The sequence below is a fragment of the Mauremys reevesii genome, linkage group 1 (assembly GCF_016161935.1).
Source record: "Mauremys reevesii isolate NIE-2019 linkage group 1, ASM1616193v1, whole genome shotgun sequence".
Taxonomy (NCBI): domain Eukaryota; kingdom Metazoa; phylum Chordata; order Testudines; family Geoemydidae; genus Mauremys; species Mauremys reevesii.
In genome coordinates, this window is record NC_052623.1 from 57,068,999 (window position 1) to 57,081,086 (window position 12,088).

A 12,088-nucleotide genomic window follows, 5' to 3' on the forward strand; every position below is an offset into this window, starting at 1 on the left:
CTGGGCCTCAGACACTGAGTGGAACGAGGCTACACAGCACAACCAGTTTCAACTGGGGTTCAATGAAGATATTAAGAATGAGCTGGCCCATGTAGAACCTTTACCCAGTTTGGATGATCTAATTAAATTATGTGTTAGGACAGATAACCATCTGATGGAGCAGCTGCATGAATATGTCTCAGCCCCCCAAATCCTGCTGTCATTTCAGGCCATGCATCTTCACCTGTGCATTTCAGTCCTGGTGCTGGAATCCTTTCAAGTTGACCAGTTCTGCCCACATCTTTCTGAAGTGGAGAAGCACTGACACCTAGCCTCAGGGCTATGCCTATAAGGTGGGGGACCTGGACACCTGGCTTCAGCATGCCCTACGAAGGCCCAATCAGCTCAGAGGTTGGTAAACATCCCAACAAGGGGTTCTGGAATGGGTAGCTTCCCTACTCTCTTCCGCAGTTCTTAGCACCCCACAGGCCTCTGTTGGGATGGTAGCAATGAGTCAATACCCAATGCATCTCAAGCTCCTGTTGAAGATCCAATTTCTCACAAGCCCTGAGATCCACCTGGAGGTGCTTGTTAACTCAGGAGCCTCAGCAAAACCCAGTCCATAAATTTGTCTAAGACTCATGGAACCTCTACCTTCCACAAGATTTCCCGGGACCTCGTGGAGACCATTGATGGATCCCTCCTCTCCTCGGGCCTGGTAACCCATCAGACTGTTCCCATAGTGATTGTTATCCTCCAGGACCATGAGAAAACACTCCAGTTTGGGTTAATTTGGATTCCTCACTCTCCAGTCATCCTTGGGATGCCCTGGCTCAGCAACCATGTCCCCTATATCCACTGGCCTAAGGGGACAATACACTTCTCCCATTACTGCCAGCAGTGTTGTCTCCCAGAACCCAAAAGCAAAACCAGTACCTTCTGCAGCTTCCGGTTCTTCCCAGGGAACCCCTGCTCTAAGGAAACAAATCCACAAGAAGTCACAGCACCCCACACAGTCCCATCTGCTGCTGTGGAGATACTTTGCTGATGTATTTGACAAAGAAACACTGACACCCTGTCCCTGCACTGGATTTATGACTACCTGGAGTTGAGGTTCCATTCAGTCATATATATGCCCTCTCTGACCCAGAACTTCAAGCTCTTCACACCTTCCTGCAAGAAAACCTACAGAAGAGGCTTATCCAGCCATCCACTTTTCTGGCAGGGACTCCAATCTTCTTTGTTAAGAAGGACAGCTCCTTGAGAGTCTGTATTGATTATAGGGTACTCAACAAGGTGACTATTTGGAATTTGCTATCTGCTCCTTCTCATCTCATCTTAGATCGGTTGTACACTGCTTGAAATGTCATGAAACTAGACCTGCCGATAGCCTGGTGTGTGTACAAGAAAAAGATGAGTGGAAGACTGCTTTCCACATCCAGAATACTCACTTTGAATATCTGATCATCAATATTCCGTCTATGCAATGCCCCAGTGACATTCCAGCACCTTATTAATGACATTTTCTGGCGCAGACTGGTCCAATTCATTATTTACCTGGATCACATTCTTTTTTTTTTTTTTTTTGGAGGACCAAGCACTTCACAACCTGCATGTACACAGTATCCTTGGAAGGCTTTGCCAGAACCACATATGTTCCATGCTGGAGAAATGTGAATTCAACTGTGACACAATGGATTTTTTTGGTTATATCATCTCCCCTAAAGGATTGGCCACAGACCCATGTGAAGTCCTGAGATCTCTGTGCCTGGACCAAGATCTGCCATATGACACTGCTCAGCCTCCTCTAGACCTTGCCTACTCCACCTTGGCCTTGGTCCACTATCTCCGTGGACTGTATCATGGAACTGCCACCCTTCCAATTCTTGTTGTGATCAACCATCTAACACAGATGGCACATTTTGTCTCATATCACACTCTCCCCACTGCCCGGGAGACAGCTTGCCTTTTTGTGGATAACATCTTCCAACTCCAGGGTTTACCAGTGAGTGTAGTATCTGACTGTGGGTCCCAGTTCATGCCTGGTTTCTGGTGGGAATTTTTACATCTCCTGCATATTGATACCTTGGACTCGACTGCGTATCACCTGAACACCAGTCAAGTCAATCAGGTCCTCAAACAGTATCTGTGTTGCTTCCTCAACTACTACCAAGACAACTGCCTGCCCTGATCCCCCATGCTGACTTTGATTACAACAATGCCATGCATGCCTCTACCAAGAGATCACCTTCCTTTTTTTGCTAACTATGGGTTCCACCCTTGCTTTCCACACTGAGAACCCCACCAAATCGCCGGTACCTGCTGCTGCTTTCATCACCTCTCACATCCACCAGATGTACCAAGAGCTCAGAAGGAGGTAAGATGAAGCTAAGGCAGCATATGAATCAGTGGTGGGCAAGCTGCGGCCTGTGGGCCGCATGTGGCCCATCAGAGTAATCTGATTGCGGAACGCAAGACATGTTGCTGACGTTGACCATCTGCAGGCCAATGGGAGCTGCGGGAAGTGGCAGCCAGGAATGATAAACCACAGCCACTGGGAGCTGCAGGGGGCTGTGCCTGGGGATGGTCAATGTCAGCAACATGTCTCGCGGCCCACAATCAGATGACCCTGATGGGCTGCATGTGGCCCGTGGGCTGCGTGTAAATGGTATGCTGACCAGCACTATTAGCCATCCCTCAGTTTCATGGTAGGAGATATGGTCTGGTTGTCTGCCTGAAACCTTAAATTAACTTGTCCATTCACAAAGCTGGGCCACCAGTACTTGGGGCCATTCCATATCCCAGATAGGTTTGCCAACGTTCTATTGGCACAAAACCGAACATTGAGGCGCCGCCCCTGCCCTACCCCTTCCACGAGGCCCTACCCCCCGCTCACTACATTCCCCCCCCCTTGGTGGTTCGCTCTCTCCCACCCTCACTCACTTTCATTGGGCTGGGCCAGGGGGTTGGGGTGTGGGAGAGGGTGAGGGCACTAAATGGAGGGGTGGGCTCTGGGTTGGGGCCAGAAATGAGGAGTTGGGGTATGGGGTGGGGCTCTGGAGTGGGGCTGGGAATGAAGAATTTAGGGTGTGGGATGGGGCACTGGGCTAGGGCAGGAGGGTGAGGTGCAGGGGGTGAGGGGTCTGGACTGGGAGTGTAGGCTCTGGGGTGCAGGAGGGGCTCTGGGTTGGGTTTGGGGGGAGGCTCAGGGCTGGGGCAGGGGGTTGGGGTGCAGGCTTACCTGATCCTGCCTGTACCTGTACGCACCCCAGATTCCAGCTCTGATCTGGCTTTGGACTCCCTTGGCTACACTTCCTGACTGTGACTCCAGTTAACCCTTTGGCTTCAGCTTCTGACTCCTGGTTTTGACTCCTGGCTATGTCTTCTGACTGCAATTCTGGCTTACCCTTTGGCTTAGGCTTTGTCTTCTGGATTCACATCTGAAGTCAGTTCTAACTGGTAGGCCAGACTCTTGCTCCAACCAGGAGGTCAGACTGCCCAGGGCTCAGTCTCTGATACTAACATATGCTTCTATTGTAAGTAATAAAGGAATTATTTTTACAGGTTAAGCCCCAATATTGTGTTCAGCCTTGTCCAAAACACACAGGATGACTCTGTTCTTGCTATAAGGAATGTATATTGTAGGTGTTAATGTGCCAGATTCATCCCTTGTGTAATTCCACTGATGACAAAGGGTTACACCAGGGATGAATTTGGCTTAATGTATTTACATCCATATATAATCGATGTGCAATAGGCACTTATTGAAACAGAAATAAAACAGAGCATGCCTGTATTTGGGTGACTTGAGCACTTCAGTAGTGGATATAAGACCCCCTTTGGAGGAAGAATAACATGTTGCCCAGGTTCTCTTGTGGGGAAGAAAAACCTGCTGTCCTAAAAAAACACCTGCTGCTTAGCTCCTCCACCCTACTGGGACAAGGAGAAGATCCACTTACTGACAGCTGGATCCCTATGTGGCTCAAGGGAAAAACTGCTGTTTCCAGGATCACCCCGTCTAAAGCAAGCCCTGCTGTGGGTGAGGAAGCACATCAACTCAGCCTGCTGCCTTCTCCAACAATCTCCCAGGAAAGTCCAAAAGCTTCAGCACCAAATCCCATCCCCTAAAGCCTGCAGAGCCAAGAGTTGACTGGACTCTCAAGCCTCTCTGGAAATGTGTTGCAAACAGAAGACACAATTAACTTTACAAAATCCTGGATTATCAGGAGTGCATTTGTGCAGGTTATTCTGAGCCAAATAAAAATAATGTTATCAATATGATTTGAGCAACCCCTTATTGCACTGAGAAATAATCATCTTAGACAAATTAATTTTTAGATAAAAATAATCTGTTTCTTGGGAAATTTACAATAATATTGTGCTAAATGTCGTCAGACTTTTGCTAAATTATCCAAAGAGAGGTAACGCCAAAGACAATCCTTGATCTCAAAATATTTGGACCCCCTGGTCAGATTAGCCGACAACTTCTTCAGTTAAGAGCTTATCTTTTTTTAGTTTTTATATTAATTTCTGATTCTCCCACAACTAAAATTAAGAAGTAATTAAAACAGTTCATAGATTTTAAGGTCAGAAGGAACCATTAGGTCATCTAGTTTGATCTCCTGAATAAGCCATAGAATTGTATCCAGTATTGAGGCCAATAATTTGTGATTTGGCTAAAGCGTATCTTCCGTTTTGATTTGAAGACATTGGAGATGGAGAATCTGCCTTTTCCCTTGGTAGTTTGTTCCAATGGTTAATCACCCTCACTGTCAAAAACTGGCATTGAATTTGTCTGACTTTAGCTTCCAGCCACTGGTCTTTGTTATCCCTTCCTGCACTATGTTAAAGAGCTCTTCAGTAATTATACACACCAAGTATTAATACACAATAATAAAAAACAAAACAAACCAACAACTCCTCTTTTTAGTTATCTTACCTGCCTTCTTTTCTTGTTCTTACTTCATCTTTCTTTGTGGGCTTGGTCCAAGAAACAGCTATTAGCTGATGTCTTTGGAAATCCTGCAGTGCTTGAGATCCTTCAAAGTCACTTCTCTCTACTGCACTGAGTGATCAAATATTATTTCATGTGCTACAACAACTAACAATCAACCAGGGGTGGCTCTAGGGATTTTGCCGCCCCAAGCACGGCAGGCAGGCTGCCTCCCGAAGCTGCGGGACCAGCGGACCCTCCGCAGGCAAACCACCGGAGGCAGCCTGCCTGCCGCCCTCATGGCGCCAGCAGAGCGCCCCCTGCGGCTTGCCATCCCAAGCACGCGCTTGGCATGCTGGGGCCTGGAGCCACCCCTGCAATCAACCACTAGTACCTATCTCACTCATTTGTGCATTAATGATTTCCCTGTCCTTTGAGGGGCTATCTATAAAGTATACTCCTTCCTTCATCATGCATGTGGTGTGACAGGTGCAGTCTTTTAAAACAATTCTATACTGTTATGCTAGAAAATTAGTTACTTATCTCTTTGGGGAATCTGGAAAAAGGAGAAGCAGAGAGAGAGAGAGTTCTTTTTAAATGGAGATATATTTAGTTCCTTGCTCTTTAAAACAGTATCCCACTCATTTCTGAGCATACTGTAATGGCTCATCTATGATTCTATGGAAGATATTTCATGCTAAGCCAGTACATACTGGTACATTTCACTCCAATAGGTGCAATTAATGAATACTGTTGGTGCTGAATGTGAGTTCATAGACTCAGACATGCATGACACATGCACATGGTTAATTGTCTAAACAAACATGTCAAGCTGGAAGTAGATCAGTTTTGCATATGCAAAATAGATTTCCTAAACTGAGCTAGGTCACAGTGGCTTGTTTCAAAGAACACATTGTTTTCAGACTTCCATCATGGAAAAGTAATAGCACACACTGCATGTCTAAAAAGGATTACACCATAACTACCTATTTTCAACACCTCTGAGCAGAAATCTATGACCCCACCTAGGAAATGAGTAACATTTTTCTATGGGTAACTAATACGCGTTACACCTCTTGCATCCGAAGAAGTGGGTATTCACCCACGAAAGCTCATGCTGCAAAACGTCTGTTAGTCTATAAGGTGCCACAGGATTCTTTGTTGCTTTTACAGATCCAGACTAACACGGCTACCCCTCTGATACCTAATACGCGTTGGAGGAACATCTTTTATTTTCTTCTTAATATCTAATATTAACCCATTATCTGGAAGTTCCAAGTCTCTAGCAATGTATATGAAAGTCAAAAATGACCCCAGCTGGGATACTAGTCACTTAAAGAAAATGAAAATAAATCCCTAATACTGAAGGTTACACAGTCATGTCTTGTCTTCTTCCAGTAAAAATTAAATACAGCAACAACACCAAAACACCATCCCTTAAACTCTACTTCTTCAATAGCAGTTATAGGACTTGGATACCAAACTCTCTCTCTTTTCCAGCATCTGAGTGAATAACCTGGCAGCTTCTTTTCTCAACTTTGATAGTGGCTTTGGTGTCGCTTCAGAGTCTATTGTATACCAGTAGTTCAGCTGTTGCCATGGCAGTGGGTGCCATGTTTTGAGTGTATTACTTAGCTTCGAATCAAGTTGGAATTTGAGGGATTTGTTTTCAGTCTGCAGCTTATGAGCCCTATGCAATAACGTTCTGCGCTCTTCATGTCAATGTGCCTGAAAAGTTTGGAGCCACCCATGCCTTCATTTGCAGGTTACTTTCTCTTATGAAATAAAAAGGCCCTTTGCCATGCTTTGAAGCTATCATGTGAGCCAGGGATGTGATCTGAGCCAAGTTGTAAAAGGAGAATTAGAGGTCAGATCCATGTGATAAACTGGAGCAAAATCCATGGAGAGTTTTGAAAACAAAAAGGGGAGTTCTGAACTGGACCCTGAAATAAATAGGGATTGGAAGCCGGTGGTGGAGACTAAGCAGGGGCGGCTCTAGAAATCGGGCTGCCCCAAGCAGCGCGGAGCGCTGCGCCGCCCTTCCCCGGTCCCGCGGCGGGTCCCCTCTTCCCGCGGCTCCGGTTGAGCTCCTGCCGGCATGCCTGCGGCAGGTCCACCAGAGCCCGGGACCAGCGGACCTGCCGCAGTCATGCCTGCGGGAGCTCAACCGGAGCCGCGGGAAGACGGGACCCGCCGCAGTCATGCCTGCGGCAGGTCCGCTCGGCCCGGGCTCCGGTGGACCTGCCGCAGGCATGCCGGCGGGAGCTCAACCGGAGCCAAATGCCGCCCCCCCGGGAAACGGCCGCCCCAAGCGCCTGCTTGGCGCGCTGGTGTCTAGAGCCGCCCCTGAGACTAAGTGGGCAGACTTCTTGCAAGGTCTGTGCGGCGAGCCAGGCTGCAACGTTCTACATGTTCTGGAGAGCTGGGACCTGGGGATGCTGCATAGATGGGAAATTCCATATTAAAGGTGAGAGAAGATGAAGGTGTGGAAGCAAATTTCATCTGAGGTGGAGTTGAGGGAGCGATGTACACCGGCACTGCTGGGAAGGCAGTGATAGGCAGAGTTCCAGGCAAAGCGAGAGGGAAGGGAAAGCATGAAATACTGAAGGGAAAGAAGAGTCTTGGAATAATAATACATGGATGAGATTATTTCTTGTCTGGATGATTTTCTCAGCTGCATTTATCATTTCATGTTGGTTTCAATACGTTTGTACATTTCATGTCCTTTGTCCCCAGAAACTTTGTTAAGGCTTCTCTCTGGCATGATGTTTCTCAGGGGGTTTTGGTGAACAAGAGAACTGTTTCTGAAAGAAAAGTATTTTTCTCTCCTCTGTCCCGCCTACCAGTTGCTGTGGAAGAGAGACTGTTTAGATCAGGGATCGGCAACCTTTGGCATGCAGCCCATCAGGGAAATCCGGTGGTGGGTGTGACGGTTTGCGGGGCGGCTCCAGGCACCAGTGCAGCAAGCGCATGCCTGGGACGGCAAGCCGCGGGGGGTGGCCTGCTGGTCGCTGTGAGGGTGGCAGGCAGGCGGCTTTCGGCAGCGCGCCTGCGGGAGGTCCGCCAGTCCCATGGCTTCGGTAGCAATTTGGCGGTGGGGACGCCGATTGCGCAGCACTGGTGGACCTCCTGCAGGCATGCTGCCGAATCTGCGTGACCAGCGGACCACCCGTAGGTGTGCTGCCGAAAGCCGCCTGGCTGCCTTGCTTGGGACGGCAAAAAACATAGAGCTGCCCCTGACGGTTTGTTTATCTGCAGCGTCTACAGGTTCGCCGTTCCTGGTCAATGGGGGCTGCGGGAAGCGGTGTGGGTTGAGGGATGTGATGGCCGCTGCAGGTGAACAAACCATCCTGCCTATCAGCGGATTTCCGTGATGGGCTGTGTGCCAAAGTTGCCGATCCCTTGTTTAGATATTTCAGTCTCTGCCTTTCCCTAGCTGTGGGAAAACTGGGGCTCTCTCCTCTAGACTTCAAACTGAATTTGCTTCCCTGGCTAGTAGGTTTGCAGTCTTTACCTGTTGTTTTGCAGTACTTGGCTTTTCATTTGCATAAGACTCATTAGTTTCTTCCTGGGTTCTAATTTTATCACATTGTTTCTCAAGTTTGTGATGCAGAGTTCAGAGGTAGCTTTCTAAGAATGTCATTTTATTACTAGGCTGCTCTGAACGGGATAATGTTTTAGCTATTTAATGAAATCAGAGGCTCATTTTAGTCAGAATGTGTCATTTTGGTTTATCTCATATTTCCTACACACACACAACCTTATTTCTCCAACCTCACAATTCGATTGCAGTATGTATGCTTTTATTGGTTCCCTCTGGCAAAAGGTTTTGTTCAATCTGCTCTTCAGCTGATGTATGGAACTATAGGTTCTTTGCTGGTTGAGCCTTTCATTGGTTCCACCATTGGCTTGTTTGCTATTACACTTACACACACACAACTTTTCTCTTGCTCTCTGCAAACTAACACATATGAAAGCATGAGCATAGGCCGTGTCCACAGTGAGGTTTCCCTTTATGATTTGATAATTCACAGTGTGTTTTTTCTGCAGGCTTCTCTCCCATTTCAGCAAGCTGTAGCTATTTTAAATCTCAGAGAATGGGGCAGTTCATTATTTTATATATATTTTTCATATGGTCAAATATTTAGATAGGGTATAATCCAGATTAGTAACTTGCAAGCAAGTAGACAAATATATTTCTCTATAAAAAGTTAGGTGAAAAGGCAAATAAAATCCACACATTCAAAATGGTCTCAAAGAGGACTGTTCACCCAATTAGGCAACCTTGAGAATATCAACCAATAAAAAAAATATTCCCATAAAAATCACAATCACTTTGTTTTACTGGTTCAACCATTTAAAGAGCCTAGGATAAACGAAAATAGAACATAAAATATCAGAGTAGTCCTTCAGATTTTAAGGTACAACGAGAGAACTGTCCTTTTTATCCTTTCTAGAGCCATAAAAGACCAACAGTTGCGTCAACCTCTCTTATAAAAAAACAGGAGTACTTGTGGCACCTTAAAGACTAACAAATTTATTTAAGCATGAGCTTTCGTGAGCTACAGCTCACTTCTTCGGATGCATAGAATGGAACACACAGACAGGGGATATTTATACATACAGAGAACATGAAAAGGTGGAAGTATGCATACCAACAGGCAGAGTCTAATCAATTGAGATGAGCTATCGTTAGCAGGAGGAAAAAAACTTTTTGAAGTGATAATTAAGATGGCCCATAGAAGGTGTGAGGAGAACTTAACATAGGGAAATAGATTCAATTGGTGTAATGACCCAACCATTCCCAGTCTTTGTTTAACCCACAGTTAATAGTATCTAGTTTGCATATTAATTCAAGTTCAGCAGTTTCTCTTTGGAGTCTGTTTTTGAAGTTTTTTTGTTGCAAAATTGCCACCTTCAAGTCTGTCACTGAGTGGTTAGAGAGGTTGAAGTGTTCTCCCACTGGTTTTTGAATGTTATGATTCCTGATGTCAGATTTGTGTCCATTTATTCTTTTGCGTAGAGACTGTCCGGTTTGGCCAATGTACATGGCAGAGGGGCATTGCTGGCACATGATGGCATATATCACGTTGGTAAATGTGCAGGTGTATGAGCCCCTGATGGCGTGGCTGATGTGATTAGGTCCTATGATGGTGTCACTTGAATGGATATGTGGACAGAGATGGCATCAGGCTTTGTTGCAAGGATAGGTTCCTGGGTTAGTGTTTATGTTGTATGGTGTGCGGTTGCTGGTGAGTATTTGCTTCAGGTTGGGAGGCTGTCTATAAGCGAGGACTGGCTTGTCTGCCAAGATCTGTGAGAGTGAGGGATCATCTCTAAGGATAGGTTGTAAATCTTTGATGATGCACTGGAGAGGTTTTAGTTGGGGGCTGTAGGTGATGGCTAGTGGTGTTCTGTTATTTTCTTTTTTCTCTTATGTGGCTCAGATCACCTGGTGGCTAATTATTAGTTAGGGATAATTAGCCTGCAGTTATATCAGATACATTTTTATCCACAAATCCCTGGAACTTTTAATTTGTTTATTTGGCATGTTCTGATCCAGCTACCACTGGTGGGAATGGTAACAGTATGTCAATAAATATCTTTACTTAAAAGTAGTCTTGTTTTTATTATCACATTTACTTAGGCCTAGACAGAAATTGAAGAGCTAACAAATGTCTACCTTGTATCAGCCTAATTGCTCCTAATTATCTTTCAATGATGTGGGTAGTTGCTGAACCACATTGACAATATAAAATGATATTAATACCTGAAGTTAGCAACTCAATTATCTTCAAATTTCTCTTACAAATTATACATATCTGTGTTGGTAGTGGTTCTGACATGTTTAAAAAGTGGGCACATTAATTATATCCAACATGTTTACACAGGGTATTTTGAAGTATTTTCAGGAAAGTGATTTTGTGCATATGACTTGGTTGAAATATGGGTTATTGCCTGTCAAAAAAAATGCAGACATATTTTTGACTTTATAAACAAAGACAATCCCTCATTTTTCACTACTTACTTGAGAAATGCTTTGTGTACTTGTAAACAATACAAGGGGAGGCAAACTAACAATCCTGTGGTGTAAGCAGAAGGTGAAAAATGCCATTTTAATTGGAAGCTTGACTAGAACATTTACATTGATTTCAGGCATTCATGGCTTTAGGTTGTCTGCAACTTACTTCTTTGCTAAGGCTTAAAATAAAGCATGTACAGTGCATTTAATGAGTACTGGCAGGGCTCCAAATACTGGGCAAATTTGTCCTATGTACTGTAAAGGGGAAGGCAGGAAAACAAATGCAGTGTGAGTTTTCCTTTCCCCAGCACAATTGTGCAGAAGTCAGGAAAAAGGTCAGTTTAATAATCTCTAGAGTAGAGCTGGGGGTTTTTTCTGAGAAAAAAATTGATTTTTCAGCAAAAAATTGAATATCAAAACAGTTCAACTGAAAACTAAAATATTTCCCTTTGGAAATGTGGCTGTGGTGCCTCATGGGAGTCGTCTTTTGAGTACCTCAGATTTCCAGTCTCCTTTTTAGGCTGGATCAGACCATATATGTCATGATGCACCATAGTCTGCTCTCTTGAAGAAGGGAGGCAATGTACCACAAAAGTCCCTGGCTATGATGTATCATGGGAGATGTAGTCCAACCAGGGAATATGGACCATCCAGGAAAACGGGCAGATGAACTGACTTACAACTCCCCTGAAGCTCTGTGGCAGCACATCCAAATTTAAATGTTCCATTCTGGGGGCATTTGAAACAGTTTTTTTTAATGGAAAATGGAGTTTTTTGACTAATTTTTTTTGTTGCAAAAAGTGTCTGCTTTTCATAAGCAGATTTTTTTTTCAAAAAAAGTATTTATTTAGTCAAACTCCATTTTCTGTCAAAAAACAATTTGAACAAAAAAATTTCAACCAGCCCCAATCTTGAGTGCTAGGCCAGAGCCTGCAGAATACACATAGTACCGCAGCCATATAGGGCACAGCCAGGTTCATGTCCCCCAATCTCCGTGTGCCTGCAGCACCTAGAAGCGAATACTTGGGACAGTGTATATAGAATCTTCTGTAGTAGCAAGGACTGCTACTGAGTTCATTGCTCCCATGCCACTGAGCCCACCTGCTCTGTCCACAGTTTAACAATGACTAGCTGAAAAATTGCAAACACAGGTT